This window comes from Coregonus lavaretus (assembly GCF_964263955.1).
Source record: "Coregonus lavaretus genome assembly, chromosome: 29".
Classification (NCBI taxonomy): Eukaryota; Metazoa; Chordata; class Actinopteri; order Salmoniformes; family Salmonidae; genus Coregonus; species Coregonus lavaretus.
In genome coordinates, this window is record NC_140016.1 from 22,495,463 (window position 1) to 22,512,613 (window position 17,151).

Genomic DNA, 17,151 nt, shown 5'->3' on the forward strand with positions numbered 1-17,151 from the left:
CTGGTGTAGACTTTACCGTGAAATGCTTGCTTACGAGCCCTTCCTAACGATGCAGATGATAAAAGTAAATATATAGCAAAGTTGGGTTGGAAGTGAACTCGTAGAATTCGCCCTTCTCCGTCGGCGCCGGCACCTGACCTGTATGTGTTATCATCTGCATTTTACAATGGGCAGTCCCTTGTTCAGATTCAGTTTAGACATAGTAGCAGCCTATACTGTAGCCTAGGAATTGATAAAACAGATTTAGGGAAAATGTAGATTTGAATTAGCTAAATAAACACTTTATGTTGAAGACCATTTTTGAAGACCATTTATGCTAAAGGTAATTCAGCAGTTCCTACCCATTGATTCTTGAGGAATATCATTTAGAAATGTCTCATGAGCTTAGTTCAACTGTCGTACCCCATCAGAACCCAAATATAAGCTTATTTTACTCCAATGTTCATAAACAAATTGAATGTAAACAAACGCTTTATAGCCTCAAAACATGGTTATTATCATTTACATCATTTTGATATCATGGAGGGTAAATCCTTGCATCAATAGCTCTGTCTATGAGTGGTTACATTTTCCCAGCCCCATCCCTCAGCTTTTTACCAAAACAGGGGCAGGGAGAACACTTTTTTATTGTTTCTACTGCTGAAGACACATTTTCTGCTAGTAGCCTACAATGTAATGACCAATTGAGGATGAATGATAAATTGAGGATCAATTGAGATTCCAAAGTTTTGTGACCATAACAGTTTTATGAGAGCAAATTGTAACTGTGATAATTTCAATTGTAATAACATTCCCAGTTTCTCTCAACTCTCCTTGCATTAGAGCGTGAGAAAAGTGACACACAGTACAGTGTTTGTAAGATATGTTTTCCCTTCAGTGTCTCCCAAACCCTGATTTATGGGTAAGAAGAATCACGTTGAATGAAAAGGAGCCGTCTGAATGGTGCCCAATAAAGTAATAATACTTGCTTTGGGACCCTGCCAGTTAAAAGGCTTTTGACACATGAACAGTGTTAGCTTCATACCCCCTGCAGGATGGAAGGGAAGTCTCTGCATCATAAAACCTCTCTGTTAAGGCCTGTTAAAGCTACATCCAAAGACTGACATTTGTTGACATGTTGTGTTCACTGGATGAAGTAGTTTTGTGTAATAACACTTTTATCAAAATAATTGTAGTGTCCTACTTCTCTCAAACCTCAATTAACTGTCATGATCATTATTATGTATTTCTAAACAGTTTTGTGATAACATCACAGCCCACTCTTCAGAAAAACATCTAGAACACTGTTATTAACTGTAGTGTAGACCAATTCTTGTTTCTTCCCAGCAACAGATCCAATGGAAGAGATCTAAAGATTGATGTTATAGGGTACAATTGCAATATCCAGCACGTATTAAATTGTGAATTACTGTAGACCACTTGAATTGAACAGAGGAATGAGGAGCCTCTTGTTGACACGTCACATTGCTTGAAGCTAATGAGCCTTGGTGAGTAAGAGTGACACCATGTGGTCAATTGTAGCATGACTAACACAAGTTAAAAATAGACTCGGCGATATGACGTAGACAAGGAAAGTAAACAGCATAGTGGGTCAATTCCCTCAAGAACTAGGCTCAACTTCTCCGCTGTTTTGTTGCTCTGGCTACCGCGCTTGTGAACAGCATGAAGCGAACCCGTGCACAGTTACTGTGTGACTGTGTGAGAGCAGTCTTTCATCTCACTCATCTCAATATCTGCGAGGCTGCTCGTGGCAACGTCATTTCGCTGAGCCTACCTTTAATGACCAAGTGTTGCTGTTTCACACTGACCCAAGTAAGGGTACCTCTCTAAAGGATATATATTTTTTGAAATTTTGTGTATTTTTCTGTCTTTTTTAAGGTGTTATACATTTCCACAAGTTTCTGCAAGAATGCAAGTTGTTATGCACAAGTTACTGCATGACTGCAAGTTGTTATGATGACTAAATGTAAATCTTATTTTTCTCAAATGAATTCATCTGTTTTGTTGCTATTATAAAGCTCTATGATGAACCACACCAGAACACACAGTACACATCAAGCGGTACTGATGCACGTCTGGAACCAACAGGACCCTGAACAGCTTCTACCCCCAAGCCATAAGACTGCTAAATAGTTAACCAAATACAGTTGAAGTCGTAAGTTAGGTTGGAGTCATTAAAACTCGTTTTTCAACCACTGCACACATTTCATGTTAACAAACTATAATTTTGGCAGGTCGGTTAGGACATCTACTTTGCGCATGACACCAGTAATTTTTCCAACAATTGTTTACAGACAGATTATTTCACTTATAATTCACTGTATCACAATTCCAGTGGGTCAGAAGTTTACATACACTAAGTTGACTGTGCCTTTAAACAGCTTGGTAAATTCCAGAAAATAATGTCATGGCTTTAGAAGCTTCTGATAGGCTAATTGACATCATTTGAGTCAATTGGAGGTGTACCTGTGGATGTATTTCAAGGCCTACATTCAAACTCAGTGCCTCTTTGCTTGACATCATGGGAAAATGAAAAGAAATCAGCCAAGACCTCAGAAAACAAATTGTAGACCTCCACAAGTCTGGTCATACTTGGGAGCAATTTCCAAATGCCTGAAGGTACCACGTTCATCTGTACAAACAATAGTACGCAAGTATAAACCCCATGGAACCACACAGCCGTCATACCGCTCAGGAAGGAGACGCGTTCTGTCTCCTAGAGATGAACGTACTTTGGTGCGAAAAGTGCAAATCAATCCCAGAACAACAGCAAAGGACCTTGTGAAGATGCTGGAGGAAACAGGTACAAAAGTATCTATATTGTCACACTCTGGCTCCGGGACTGTGTAATTAGAGCCAGGGTTGTATTTCTTTTGGTGGTGTTGTCTATGGGTGTGTTTCATTTGTTTGTGTTTTGTGGTAATTGGTCTGGTGACTCCCAATCGGAGGTAACGAGTGTCAGCTGTCGGCTCGTTATCTCTGATTGGGAGCCATATTTATACTGTGTGTTTTTCACCTTGGGTTTGTGGGTTTTTGTTCCTGTTGTTCCTGTGTTCCAGTGTTCCGTGTTTTGTCACTGAGGACGTTACGATCGTGTTTTGTTTCATTTTTGTGTGTGCGCTTTATTATAATAAAGTATGTACGCTTATCACGCTGCGCCTTGGTCCGCTCCTTTTGAAGACGATCGTGACAGAAAAACCCACCATCAAAGGACCAAGCGGCGTGTCAAGCGGCAACAGTATCCACCTGTAAAGGATTCATGGACATGGGAGGAGATACTGGCTGGAGAGGGTCCTTGGGCACAACCGGGAGAATATCGCCGCCCTCGTGAAGAGCTGGAGGCAGCCAAAGCCGAGAGGAGGTGGTATGAGGAGGCAGCACGGAGGCGAGGCTGGAAGCCCGTGGACGAGAGGCAACCCCAAGAAATTTTTTGGGGGGGGCACATGACTTGGGCGGCTGGGCAGCAGGAGGCTGCCACAGGTAGACGTGGAGAGAAGGCTACCGGAGTACGGGAGCCATTGGCGAGTAGAGGGAGGGAAGTTGTTGTGGCACGGCGTGAGAGACTGAGGTGTGTTACCAGTCCGGTCCGGCCCGTTCCTGAGCCCCGGTTAAGGCCAGTGGTGTGTGTTCCCAGTACGGACCGGCCTGTTGTTACTCCACGCATCAAGCCCACGGTGTGCGTCGCCAGCCCAGCCCGGCCTGTTCCTGCGCCACGTAGGAAACCTACGGTGTGCGTCGCCAGCCCAGCCCGGCCGGTTCCTGTGCCACGTACGAAGCCTACGGTATGCGTCGCCAGCCCGGCCCGGCCTGTTCCTGCCACTCGCACCAAACCAGGGGTGCGAGTCGCCAGCCTGGTCCAGCCCGTTCCTGCTATTCGCACCAAGCCTCCTGTGTGTCCCCAGAGTCCTGTGCGTCCTGTTGCTGCTCCCCGCACTAGCCCTGAGATGCGTGTCCTCAGCCAGGGACCACCAGTTCCGGCACCACGTACTAGGCCGTATGTGCGTCCCCAGGGTCCAGCATGCCCTGTTGCTACTCCCCGCACTAGCCCTGAGATGCGTGTCCTCAGCCCGGGACCACCAGTTCCGGCACCACGCACTAGGCCGTATGTGCGTCCCCAGGGTCCAGCATGCCCTGTTGCTTCTCCCCGCACTAGCCCTGAGATGCGTGTCCTCAGCCCGGTACCTCCAGTTCCGGCACCACGCACCAGGCCTACGGTGCGCCTCAGACGGCCAGAGTCTGCCGTCTGCCCAACGGGGCCTGAACTGCCCGTCTGCCCAAAGCCTGCAAAGCCGCCCGTCTGCCATGAGCCATCAGAGCCGTCCGCCAGACCGGAGCCGCTAGAGCCTTCAGCCAGCCATGAGCAGCCAGATCCGTCAGCCAGCCATGAGCAGCCAGATCCGTCAGCCAGCCATGAGCAGCCAGATCCGTCAGCCAGCCATGAGCAGCCAGATCCGTCAGCCAGCCATGAGCAGCCAGATCCGTCAGCCAGCCATGAGCAGCCAGATCCGTCAGCCAGCCATGAGCAGCCAGATCCGTCAGCCAGCCATGAGCCGTCCAGCCAGGATCCGCCAGAGCCGTCCAGCCGGGATCCGCCAGAGCCGTCCAGCCGGGATCCGCCAGAGCCGTCCAGCCGGGATCCGCCAGAGCCGTCCAGCCGGGATCCGCCAGAGCCGTCCAGCCAGGATCCGCCAGCCAGCCAGGATCCGCCAGAGCCAGCCAGCCAGGATCCGCCATTTAGTCCGGTGCTGCCCCTTAGCTCGGTGTTGCTCCTTATCCTGGTGCTGTTCCTTATCCTGGTGCTGCCCCTTAGTCCGGTGCTGCCCCTTAGCTCGGTGCTGCTTCTTATCCTGGTGCTGTCCCTTAGTCCGGTGCTGCCCCTTAGTCCGGTGCTGCCTCTTAGTCCGGTGCTGCCCCTTAATCCAGGTGGGTTAGGATGTAGGGTGGTCAATTGGAGGAGGCTACTTAAGTGGGTAGTGACTATGGTGGGGTGGGGACCACGACCAGTGCCAGAGCCGCCTCCGTGGAGCAACACCCACCCAGCCCTCCCCATTTTTTGGGTTAGGCGCGGTCGGAGTCCGCGCCTTTGGGGGGGGGTACTGTCACACTCTGGCTCCGGGACTGTGTAATTAGAGCCAGGGTTGTATTTCTTTTGGTGGTGTTGTCTATGGGTGTGTTTCATTTGTTTGTGTTTTGTGGTAATTGGTCTGGTGACTCCCAATCGGAGGTAACGAGTGTCAGCTGTCGGCTCGTTATCTCTGATTGGGAGCCATATTTATACTGTGTGTTTTTCACCTTGGGTTTGTGGGTTTTTGTTCCTGTTGTTCCTGTGTTCCAGTGTTCCGTGTTTTGTCACTGAGGACGTTACGATCGTGTTTTGTTTCATTTTTGTGTGTGCGCTTTATTATAATAAAGTATGTACGCTTATCACGCTGCGCCTTGGTCCGCTCCTTTTGAAGACGATCGTGACATATATCCACAGTAAAACGAGTCCTATATCGACATAACCTGAAAGGCAGCTCAGCAAGGCAGAAGCCACTGCTCCAAAACCGCCATAAAAAAAGCCAGACTACGGTTTGCACCTGCACATGGGGACAAAGATCATACTTTTTGGAGAAATGTCCTCTGGTCTGATGAAACAAAAATAGAACTGTTTGGCCTTAATGACCATTGTTATATTTGGAGGAAAAAGGGGGTGCTTGCAAGCCGAAGAACACCATCCAAACCGTGAAGCACGGGGGTGGCAGCATCATGCTGTGGGAGTGCTTTGCTGCAGGAGGGACTGGTGCACCTCACAAAATAGATGGCATCATGAGGAAGGAAAATTATGTGGATATATTGAAGCAACATCTCAAGACATCAGTCAGGAAGTTAAAGCTTGGTCGCAAATGGTTCTTCCAAATGGACAATGACCCCAAGCATACTTCCAAAGTTGTGGCAAAATGGCTTAAGGACAACAAAGTCAAGGTATTGGAGTGGCCATCAAAAAGCCCTGACAATTTAAAGGCAATGCTACCAAATACTAATTGAGTGTATGTGAACTTCTGACCCACTGGGAATGTGATGAAAGAAATAAAAGCTGAAATAAATAATTATCGCTACTATTATTCTGACATTTCACGTTCTTAAAATAAAGTGGTGATCCAAACTGACCTAAAACAGCACATTTTTACTAGGATTAAATGTCAGGAATTGTGAAAAACTGAGTTTAAATGTATTTGGCTAAGGTGTATGTAAACTTCCGACTTCAACTGTAGCTACCCTGACTATCTGCATTGACCCATTTTGCACTAACTCTTTTGACTCTTCACATAAGCTGCTGCTACTGTTTATTATCTATCCTGTTGCCTAGTCACTTTACCACTACCTATATGTACATATCTACCTCAATTACCTCGTACCCCTGCACATCGACTCGGTACTGGTACCCCCTGTATATAGCCAACTTATCATTACTCATTGTGTATTTATTCCTCGTGTAATTATTTTTCATTTTTTTCTCTCTGCATTGTTGGGAAGGGCCCGTAAGTAAGCATCTCACTGTTAGTCTACACCTGCTGTTTACAAAGCATGTGACAAATACAATTGTATTTGATTTGATTTGATTTACTATTCATCTGGAATGGCAGCTGATGGGAAATACTGGAAGTAAAGAGGAGGGAAGGAAAAAAGAAAGAGACTAGATAAACACTAGCCTAACAATGCAACATATCCTCTCTCTCTCTCTCGCTCTCTCTCAATTCAATTCAATTTCAATTCAATTTAAGGGCTTTATTGGCATGGAAAACGTATGTTAACATTGCCAAAGCAAGTGAAGTAGACAGTAAACAAAAGTGAAATAAACAATAAATATTAACAGTAAACATTACACTCAGAAGTTCCAAAAGAATAAAGACATTTCAAATGTCATATTATGTCTATATACAGTGTTGTAATGATGTGCAAATAGTTAAAGTACAAATGGGAAAACAAATAAACATAAAAATGGGTTGTATTTACAATGGTGTTTGTTCTTCACTGGTTGCCCTTTTCTTGTGGCAACAGGTCACAAATCTTGCTGCTGTGATGGCACACTGTGGTATTTCACCCAGTAGATAAGGGATTTTATCCAAATTGGGTTTGTTTTCGAATTCTTTGTCGCTCTGTAATCTGAGGGAAATATGTGTCTCTAATATGGTCATACATTTGGCAGGAGGTTAGGAAGTACAGCTCAGTTTCCACGTCATTTTGTGGGCAGTGTGCACATAGCCTGTCTTCTCTTGAGAGCCAGGTCTGCCTACGGCAGCCTTTCTCAATAGCAAGGCTATGCTCACTGAGTCTGTACATAGTCAAAGCTTTCCTTAAGTTTGGGTCAGTCACAGTGGTCAGGTATTCTGCCACTGTGTACTCTCTGTTTAGGGCCAAATAGCATTCTAGTTTGCTCTGTTTTTTTGTTAATTCTTTCCAATGTGTCAAGTAATTCTCTTTTTGTTTTCTCATGATTTGGTTGGGTCTAATTGTGTTGTTGTTGTTGTCCTGAAGCTCTGTGGGGTCTGTTTGTGTTTGTGAACAGAGCCCCAGGACCAGCTTACTTTGGGGACTCTTCTCCAAATTCATCTCTCTGTAGGTGATTGCTTTGTTATGGAAGGTTTGGGAATCGCTTCCTTTTAAGTGGTTATAGAATTTAACGGCTCTTTTCTGGATTTTGATAATTAGCGGGTATCGGCCTAATTCCGCTCTGCATGCATTATTTTGTGTTTTTTGTTGTACACGGATGATATTTTTGCAGAATTCTGCATGCAGAGTCTCAATTTGGTGTTTGTCCCATTTTGTGAATTCTTGGTTGGTGAGCGGACCCCAGACCTCACAACCATGAAGGGCAATGGGTTCTATAACTGATTCAAGTATTTTTAGCCAGATCCTAATTGTCGAATTGTATGTTCCTTTTGATGGCATAGAAGGCCCTTTTTGCCTTGTCTCTCAGATCGTTCACAGCTTTGTGGAAGTTACCTGTGGCGCTGATGTTTAGGCCGAGGTATGTATAGTTTTTTGTGTGCTCTAGGGCAACGGTGTCTAGATGGAATTTGTATTTGTGTGAGTCGTTTCAACAGACTCATGGTGCGTGGAGTCGTTTCAACAGACTCATGGTGTGTGGAGTCGTTTCAACAGACTCATGGTGTGCGGAGTCGCTTCAACAGACTCATGGTGTGTGGAGTCGTTTCAACAGACTCATGGTGTGTGGAGTCGTTTCAACAGACTCATGGTGTGTGGAGTCGTTTCAACAGACTCATGGTGTGTGGAGTCGCATCAACAGACTCATGGTGTGTGGAGTCGGCTCCTTCTTTTCCTTTTTCTTTTTCCAAGTCTTCCATATCATTTTTCCAGTCTATTTCATTTATACCGCTTATATAAATCAGTAAATGAGCAGTTCCTGTATTGATCACCAGTGCCTCTGAGTAGCTACAGCACCCCTTGCTGAGTGAATTGCTTTGGCAAGCAACTTAATTAAGGCTTCTCCTCCAGCTTAATGAAGACCTAGAAAACAATGTAGTCATTGTTCATGCAGTTAAACTATACTGTATAAAGTCATGTGCATACCGAGTTAAGTATAATACTTCCCACGGGGGCCAGTATGAAAAATGTATGCACTCACTAACTGTAAGTCACTCTGGATAAGAGCGTCTGCTAAATGACTCAAATGTAAAAATGTAATGCATAGAGCCCCTAAATAATTTACCGTCACACAGAATGTGTGCATTATGAGAGAGAAAGTTGTGTAAAACGTCCCTCTCCTTAATTTGACCAGTGACCCACCCAGCAGTCTGACCTATGTAACTGTTTGCTGTCCTCGGAGCCCTCAGAGTGCTTGTTTGTACCTGTCATGTCGCTCTGCTCGTCCGCACAGCATGACACTCTGTAACCCCTTATCAGCCTCTCAGAGATCAAAGTCCCAGGGGGATTGTTCAGGCAATATCCCTCTCCTCCTTTCCTCCTCCCCTCCTCCCTTCTCAAGGCAGCCTCCCTCACAGCACTGTGTTGACCTGAACTGCCCACGCTGCTCCTGGTGGCACTTTGGACTTTCCTCCTCTTATCAATATCAAGGGCTTGCCTGGATAAGGTAGACAGCCCCTGCCTAAGGACAGTGCGCAAGAAAGGGATGCTGCTTCCTACCCCTTCCCTTTTCAGCCTAATAGCTGGGCCTATTATTAATATCTGAGAGGTTATCTTAGACCGATAAGTCTGGTTGTATATTTTACACTCTATTAGTACTATTAGGGCTTGTTACATGTCTCTCACTTTGACCATGCAGACTCAACTGTCACACTGCTGGGACCTATTGACCCAAGAGGTATTCAACCGTTAAAGTCATGACCCATGGGTTTATTCAACCATTAAGGTCATCCTGTAAGTGGTTGACCTCCTAAATGCTTTTAGAAAGGCATCCAAGATATCCATATTACTTGACCAGTACCTGTGTGTGAAAAATACATTTCATACCTCTTCTCTTCAGTCTTACAAGGGTTTTAAATAGTTACCTTTTCCCAGTAAGGTCACAACAGTCCATCTGGCTAATGTTAAGTGTATTTATGGGCGTGCAGACAGCACAGTCAGACAGGGAGGACTTGTGTCCAAAGTCACGACCTAGCCCTGACCTGGATGAAGGAAATGGTCACGCTGCTCAAGACAAAGCAGGTTGGGGAGAGAGTCTGAAGGGCTGGGTGGTCGAGCTCTAACAATGGGGGCTGCACACTCAGACTTTGGGCCACACAAAGGCCAGGGCAGCCCCCTCCTCCCTGCTCACACATTGCAATAGAGCTGGAATTTCACACTGTCCTGTGAACAGCCATTCAATCAAACTACTGTTTAACCTGACTGACTTAGACAGAAATCAAGATGAGTCTTGCGGGATGCGTTTAGGAAGGTGACCTCATCGACGACCCTCCTCCTCCTCCCACCCCCGCACTCTATACACTCTCCACTATCTCCGCTAAATGTATGAAGGGTTCAAAGAAGCCAATTGTTTTGACCCTCTCTCTCTCTCTCTCTACCGCACCTGCTGTCTCGACCTCTGAATGCTCGGCTATGAAAAGCCAACTGACATTTACTCCTGAGGTGCTGACCTGTTGCACCCTCTATAACCACTGTGATTATTATTTGACCCTGCTGGTCATCTATTAACGTTTGAACCTTTCGAAAAATGATTTGGCCTTAATAGCCATGTACTTTTATAATCTCCACTGGACACAGCCAGAAGAGGACTGGCCACCCCTCAGAGCATGGTTCCTCTCTGGGTTTCTTCCTAGGTTCCTGCCTTTCTAGGGAGTTTTTCCTAAACACTGTGCTTTTACATCTGCATTGCTTGCTCTTCTGGGTTTTAGGCTGGGTTTCCGTATAAGCACTTTGTGACATCTGCTGATTGATTGATTGAGTTGTCATGGTGACTGAGTATCAGACAGGCAAAGAGTAGGGTACCTTATTAATTGAGTATAAAAGTATTGGCTGCATAGTCAAATGAGAGCTGTGGATACATAGATCGTCTGAATATGGCATCTACAGAGGCATGTATGTACTCAACAGGGCAGCCTTACATAGCTAGAGGTAAGTATGAGGGGGCCAATTGCACCCTAGGGAATAAGTGGCAATGGCAGACCCCTCGTCTGGGTCAACTGCCCTTTGGCCAGGGCTGTGGAGACACCACAAGCCCCCCTATCCTCTCAATGGACTGCTCCTCCTCTCTCTACCTGTCCACGGCATGGATCAAGGTGTGGGGCTGAATATCAAACAGTACTGAGCCTTTGATGTGGATGGAAACACAAACACTGAGTCGTAACAGCTTATTTGTCCCCTTTAGTTATTCATGGTTTCCTTGTTGAATGTCTATGCCTTCAAAGGGCTTGCTTCCATGGGCCGGTTGTACAGTAGCCATGGTGGCTCTGAGAGGGCTCTGACCTGCTAGGTCGAGGAGGTCTGGGGGAAGGCCATCTGGCTTCCTGTTCCTTAGATTTGATATTGATTTATTGGCCGTACATGTGAAGATAGGAGGACACCAGCTGCCAGGAGGAGCCCAGAGCTGTTAGTTCTCCCCCTACCCAGCCTCCTCCTCACAGACAGACAATGGGCTACCCCTTCATCTGCTTCCTTAAAGACACAGCCAAGTCTCAGAGTGTAGTGAGATACATAGTAATACATAATATCTAGTATTGTTCATAACATAGATATGAATTGTTTTGCATAATAGGCGAATGGACTCATTTTTCAACCAGGAGAGGGAAACACTGTTTGACATGTAATTTTTCACTGAATGTTACCAAAGCAAAAGAAAACAAAAAAAGTCTGGGAAAGTCAGCCACGGTTTCATTTGATTTTGAAAAGCTATTAGACTTTGTATTTTTATTCATATCCACTGGCTGATGTAAAAGATAATATATTTGAATATGTAGTATGCAGTAAAAAAGATAAAGAACACTTCATTAATCACCACTGAATTGCAGTGGTGTGTGGGTTAATGCTAACAATCAGCGGTAAGCTTTCACAGTTAACCCATTACTGAAACCATTCATTTAAAAAGCGGGCTTCTGTGCATAACAACTCTCTCTCCTTCCTGTGAAGTGGGTCAGAGAGTGTGTCCTGACTCCTGAGCCTTTCTACTGTAGGCCGGAGGTGTTGACACAGTGCCTGGGATATACTTATCCCTCATCTCTCCCACTATTTCATCCCCCATCCCACCACACCCCTCCGTCCCCACCCCCATCCTCCCTTTCCCCCCCTCCCTTCCCAACACAGGCCTGTGATGTGGCTGTCCCAGATAATGAGGCGAGAATTGTATTGCAGCAGTCTCTGGGCCTGGCACCAGTCTGTGAGGAGAAGGGGGAACCCAGGTCTGTGTGCACCAGTGCTGGTCACAGGCGCCCTCTACTGCCTAGTACAATTCCCCAGCAACATCCCAAACCACAGTTGCAGTTCCTCCTGCACTCCCACTTCAAAGTGGAAGATCAAGAGTACATTTGCGCATGACATGCATGGCATGACAATGCCCCACCCAGCCTCCTCCTGCTGCTATATGTCAGGCCCTGGGACGTGGAGACGATGGAGGAAAAGAGGCTGGAGGCTCCCGCGCCTCAGAGTGGAGGAAATACCCATTCAGGGAGAGGGCTGGGCAAGCAGGAGGGCACTAGGTGTATACATACAGGATAGAGCCAGTGCTCTATCCCTGTCTCAGACAAAGGGCTGTTGTAATGACATTGTGATTGAGGGGGACAGTTGGGACACTAGCTGATACTGAGGTCCAGGCAGCGTAGACCGTGTGGCAACACATACCTTGGGTGTCCTTTTAAATCGCTCAGGCACTAACTGATAAGATGCAGCACACACACGTGCACACTTCACACCACCTATCTTTCAAGACATCCAGCCCATTATCTTGTATTAGGAACCGCATGCATATGACAGTGAGATCAAAGGGGTCTTTCCAAGCACTTTCAAAGGAAGCACTGGGTCTTTTATTGCTCTTGCGACCAGGGAAAATTCTCATTCCCCCTCTGACAATCTTCAATTAGAGAACAGTGACAGAGTCAAGAGGAGTCCTCTGAAACCGAGTGCCTTCCCACGCCTAGACGTTACTAGAGTGTTAAATTACTTCAAGCATTACTCTTGTCTATCTCCAACAAAGGCACTTGCTGCATGTAGAAATGTTTTGTTAACTTCAGAAAGGCCTTTGGTGACTTGTTATCGGTTCCCGACTTAATATGATAAATGTAATTTCTCTATCTAAGTCTACGAAGTTTCCATAGAAATATGAACGAGTGAACCATTTTACTTTAATTGATCATTCATAATCTAGGCCAATCCTTTTTGCCCCATTTTAGTGGTAAACAGTATTCCCCCTCCCCCACCCCCTGGTGAAGACCCAGAGCGAGGAGGGGGGAGAAGGGGGGAGAAACTTCTTTTGGACAGGCTGTCATTTCCTCTGGAGGGCTCTGTTATTCCAGTAGCCTTTGTGAATGAGCCAAGTGGCCCAGCCACCGACAGGAGGTGGCTCTTCACAGGCAGCTGAGGTTGTCAGCCCAGCAGGGGAGGGAGATGCTCCTAGCAGGCAGACACAGGCAGAAAACAAACATGGGCCTTAACAGGAAAGGAACTACAAGATAGGAGAGAAGGAGAGATGAGGGGGTGGGGGTACATGTATGGCTAATTTATAGAGGGTTCAAACTAAATATGACAATGTGAATGTCACATACAAGACATTCACATTTTAATCACTTTTCACCCTTATTTCAAAGCATTCCTACCTAAACCCAAATTAGAATTCATGTAGAAAGTAATCATATTATATTTATATGATATGCATGGTCAACACACAAGGGGAGGGCTATTCATTAAACGACCACCACAGCTAAATTGGCACCAGCCAATTATACTAGCTTAGATAAGATTGACGCATGCCATACTCAGAATGTATGAGAGTAAACTTTTGATGATCTCATGGATTTTCTGGAGTTTTGGGAATGGCCTCCTGGTTTCAGAACAATCTCTTAACATATAGGATTGTATGCTCTGAGTGCGCCATCTTGTGACAAAAACAAAGATCAAGGTACTGTCCTTTTGGGACAGGGAATTGAACCACGCAGCCTGTCATCCACAGGAGGTTGATGGCACCTTAATTGGGGAGGACAGGCTCATGGTAATGGCTGGAGCGGAATCAGTGGAAGGGTATCAAATACATCAAACACATGGTTGGAATGGTTTCCATGTGTTTGATGCCATTCCATTTGCTCCGTTCCAGCTGTTATTATGAGCCGTCCTCCCCTCAGCAGCCTCCACTGACATCATCTGATGCAAGTGACCCACTGCATAGGGTTCCACTCATTGAGCTATAGGGTGCATGCTCAGCCCCCTCCTGTACTCCCTGTTCACCCATGATTGGTGGCCACGCACGTCTCCAACTCAATCATCAAGTTTGCAGATGACACAACAGTGGTAGACCTGATTACCAACAACAACGAGACAGCCTACAGGGAGGAGGTGAGAGCCCTGGCGGAGTGGTGCCAAGAAAATAACCTCTCCCTCAACGTCATCTAAACGAAGGAGCTGATCGTGGACTTCAGGAGACAGCAGAGGGAGCACACCCCCCATCCAAATCGACGGGACCACAGTGGAGAAGGTGAAAAGCTTAAAGTTCCTCTGCGTACACATCACTGAGAATCTGGAATGGTCCACCAACACAGACAGTGTGGTGAAGAAGGCGCAACAGTGCCTCTTCAACCTCAGGAGGCTGAATAAATGTGTCTTGGCCCCTAAGACCCTCACAAAGATGCACCATTGAGAGCATCCTGCCGGGCTGTATCACCGCCTGGTATGACAACTGCACCATCCGCAATGGCAGGGCTCTCCAGAGGGTGGTGCGGTCTGCCCAATGCATCACCGAGGGCACACTGCCTGCCATCCAGGACACCTACCGGCACCCGGTGTCACAGGAAGGCCAAAAAGTTCATCAAGGACCTCAGCCACCCGGGCCACAGCCTGTTTACCCCACTACAATCCAGAAGGTGAGGTCAGTACAGGTGCATCAAAGCTGGGACCGAGAGTCTGCAAAACAGCTTCTATCTTAAGGCCATCAGACTGTTAAATAGTCACCACTAGCCGGCCTCCGCCCAGTAACCTGCCCTGAACTTTAGTCACTGTCACTAGCCGGCTACCACCCAGTTACTCTACCATGTACCTTAGAGGCTGCTGCCCTATGTACATAAACATGGAACACTGGTCACTTTAATAATGTTCACATACTGTTTTACCCACTTCATATGTATATACTGTATTCTAGTCTATCTATTGTTGTACATATACTATTCTTCAGATATATGACATATTCTATTCATATACTGTCCATGTTGTCTATACATCCCATCACATATATACAAACAGTACCAGTCAAAAGTTTGGACACACCTACTCATTCAAGGGTTTTTCTTGATTTTTTACTATTTTCTATATTGTAAATAACAGTGAAGACATCAAAACTATGAAATAACACATATGGAATGATGTAGTAACCAAAAAAGTGTTAAACAAATCAAAATATATTTTAGATTTTAGATTCTTCAAAGTGGTCACCCTTTGCTTTGATGGTAGCTTTGCACACTCTTGGCATTCTCTCAACCAGATTCATGAGGAATGCTTTTCCAACAGTCTTGAAGGAGTTCCCACATATGCTGAGCGCTTGTTTGCTGCTTTTCCTTCACTCTGCGGTCCAACTCATCCCAAACCATCTCAATTGGGTTGAGGTCATGTGATTGTGGAGGCCAGGTCATCTGATGAAGCACTCCATCACTCTCCTTCTTGGTCAAATAGCCCTTGCACAGACTGGAGGTGTGTTTTGGGTCATTGTACTGTTGAAAAACAAATTATAGTCCCACTAAGCACAAACCAGATGGGATGGCGTATCACTGCAGAATGCTGTGGTAGTCATGCTGGTTAAGTGTGCCTTGAATTCTAAATAAATCCCCAACAGTGTCACCAGCAAAGCACCCCCACACCATCACACCTCCTCCTCCATGCTTCATGGTGGGAACCACACATGCAGAGATCATCCGTTCCCCTACTCTAAGTCTCTCAAAGACACGACGGTTTGAACCGAAAATCTGAAATTTGGACTCATCAGACCACAGGACACATTTCCACCAGTCTAATGTCCATTGCTCATGTTTCTTGGCCCAAGCAAGTCTCTTATTATTATTGGTGTCCTTTAGTAGTGGTTTCTTTGCAGCAATTCGACCATGAAGGCCTGATTCACACAGTCCCCTCTGAACAGTTGATGTTGAGATGTGTCTGTTACTTGAACTATGTGAAGCATTTATTTGGGCCGCTATCTGAGGTGCAGTTAACTCTAATGAACTTATCCTCTGCAGCAGAGGTAACTGGGTCTTCCATTCCTGTGGCGGTCCTCATGAGAGCCAGTTTCATCATAGCACTTGATGGTTTTTGCGACTGCACTTGAAGAAGCGTTCAAAGTTCTTCACATTTTCCGTATTGACTGACCTTCATGTCTTAAAGTAATGATGGACTGTCGTTTCTCTTTGCTTATTTGAGCTGTTCTTGCCATGATATGGACTTGGTCTTTTACCAAATAGGGCTATCTTCTGTATACCACCACCCCTACCTTGTCACAACACAACTGATTGGCTCAAACGCATTAAGAAGGAAAGAAATTCTACAAATTAACATTTAAGAAGGCACACCTGTTAATTGGTATGCATTCCAGGTGACTACCTCATGAAGCTGGTTGAGAGAATGCCAAGAGTGTGCAACGCTGTCATCAAGGCAAAGGGTGGCTACTTTGATTACTACATGATTCCATATGTGTTATTTCATAGTTTTGATGTCTTCACTATTATTCTACAATGTAGAAAATAGTAAAAATAAAGAAAAACCCTTGAATGGGTAGGTGTGTCCAAACTTTTGACTGGTAGCGTATATTTTTATACTCCGGACTCCGACATTGCTCATCCTAATATTTATATATTTCTTAATTCCATTATTTTACTTTTTTGATTTGTTTGTATTGTTGTGTATTGTTAGATATTACTGCACTGTTGGAGCTAGGAACACAAGCATTTCCGCAATAACATCTGCTAAATATGTGTATGCGACCAAAACATTTGATTTGATTCGATTTAGATTTACCACTGCATAAAGTTACTGGGCTTAGACTACCCCCTGGTGGTCTTTACAATAAGTGGAATGCATGCATTTATTGATCATTAGTGGAAGCTGAACGACTTCATGAACTATTTGTATCCGGTGAACAATGGAGTTTGTGGCTAATTTAAACAAACACTAATCATCCTTGAATTATTATTAAGAAAATATTCAAATATATGATCCTCTTAGCTTGACAGATCTTAGGGCCATACTATGGGCAGTTACTTTCTGAGGCAATTGGGGTCATGACTCATGCATAGAGGCTGTAACATAAGTGAATCATTTATAAATAGGCCTATGACCTACTACTAGGTGCTCATTTTTTCATGGCTTTTTTCATCATACAAGATAGTAAAGTCAAAGACAGTACAGTATGAAGATAAACTAAAACTGCTTCTACAATATAAATCCCTTATCACGCTTGTGGGCGATGTCATGGCAACGTTGGATAGCTAAGCGCATGCGTAGAAACACGTC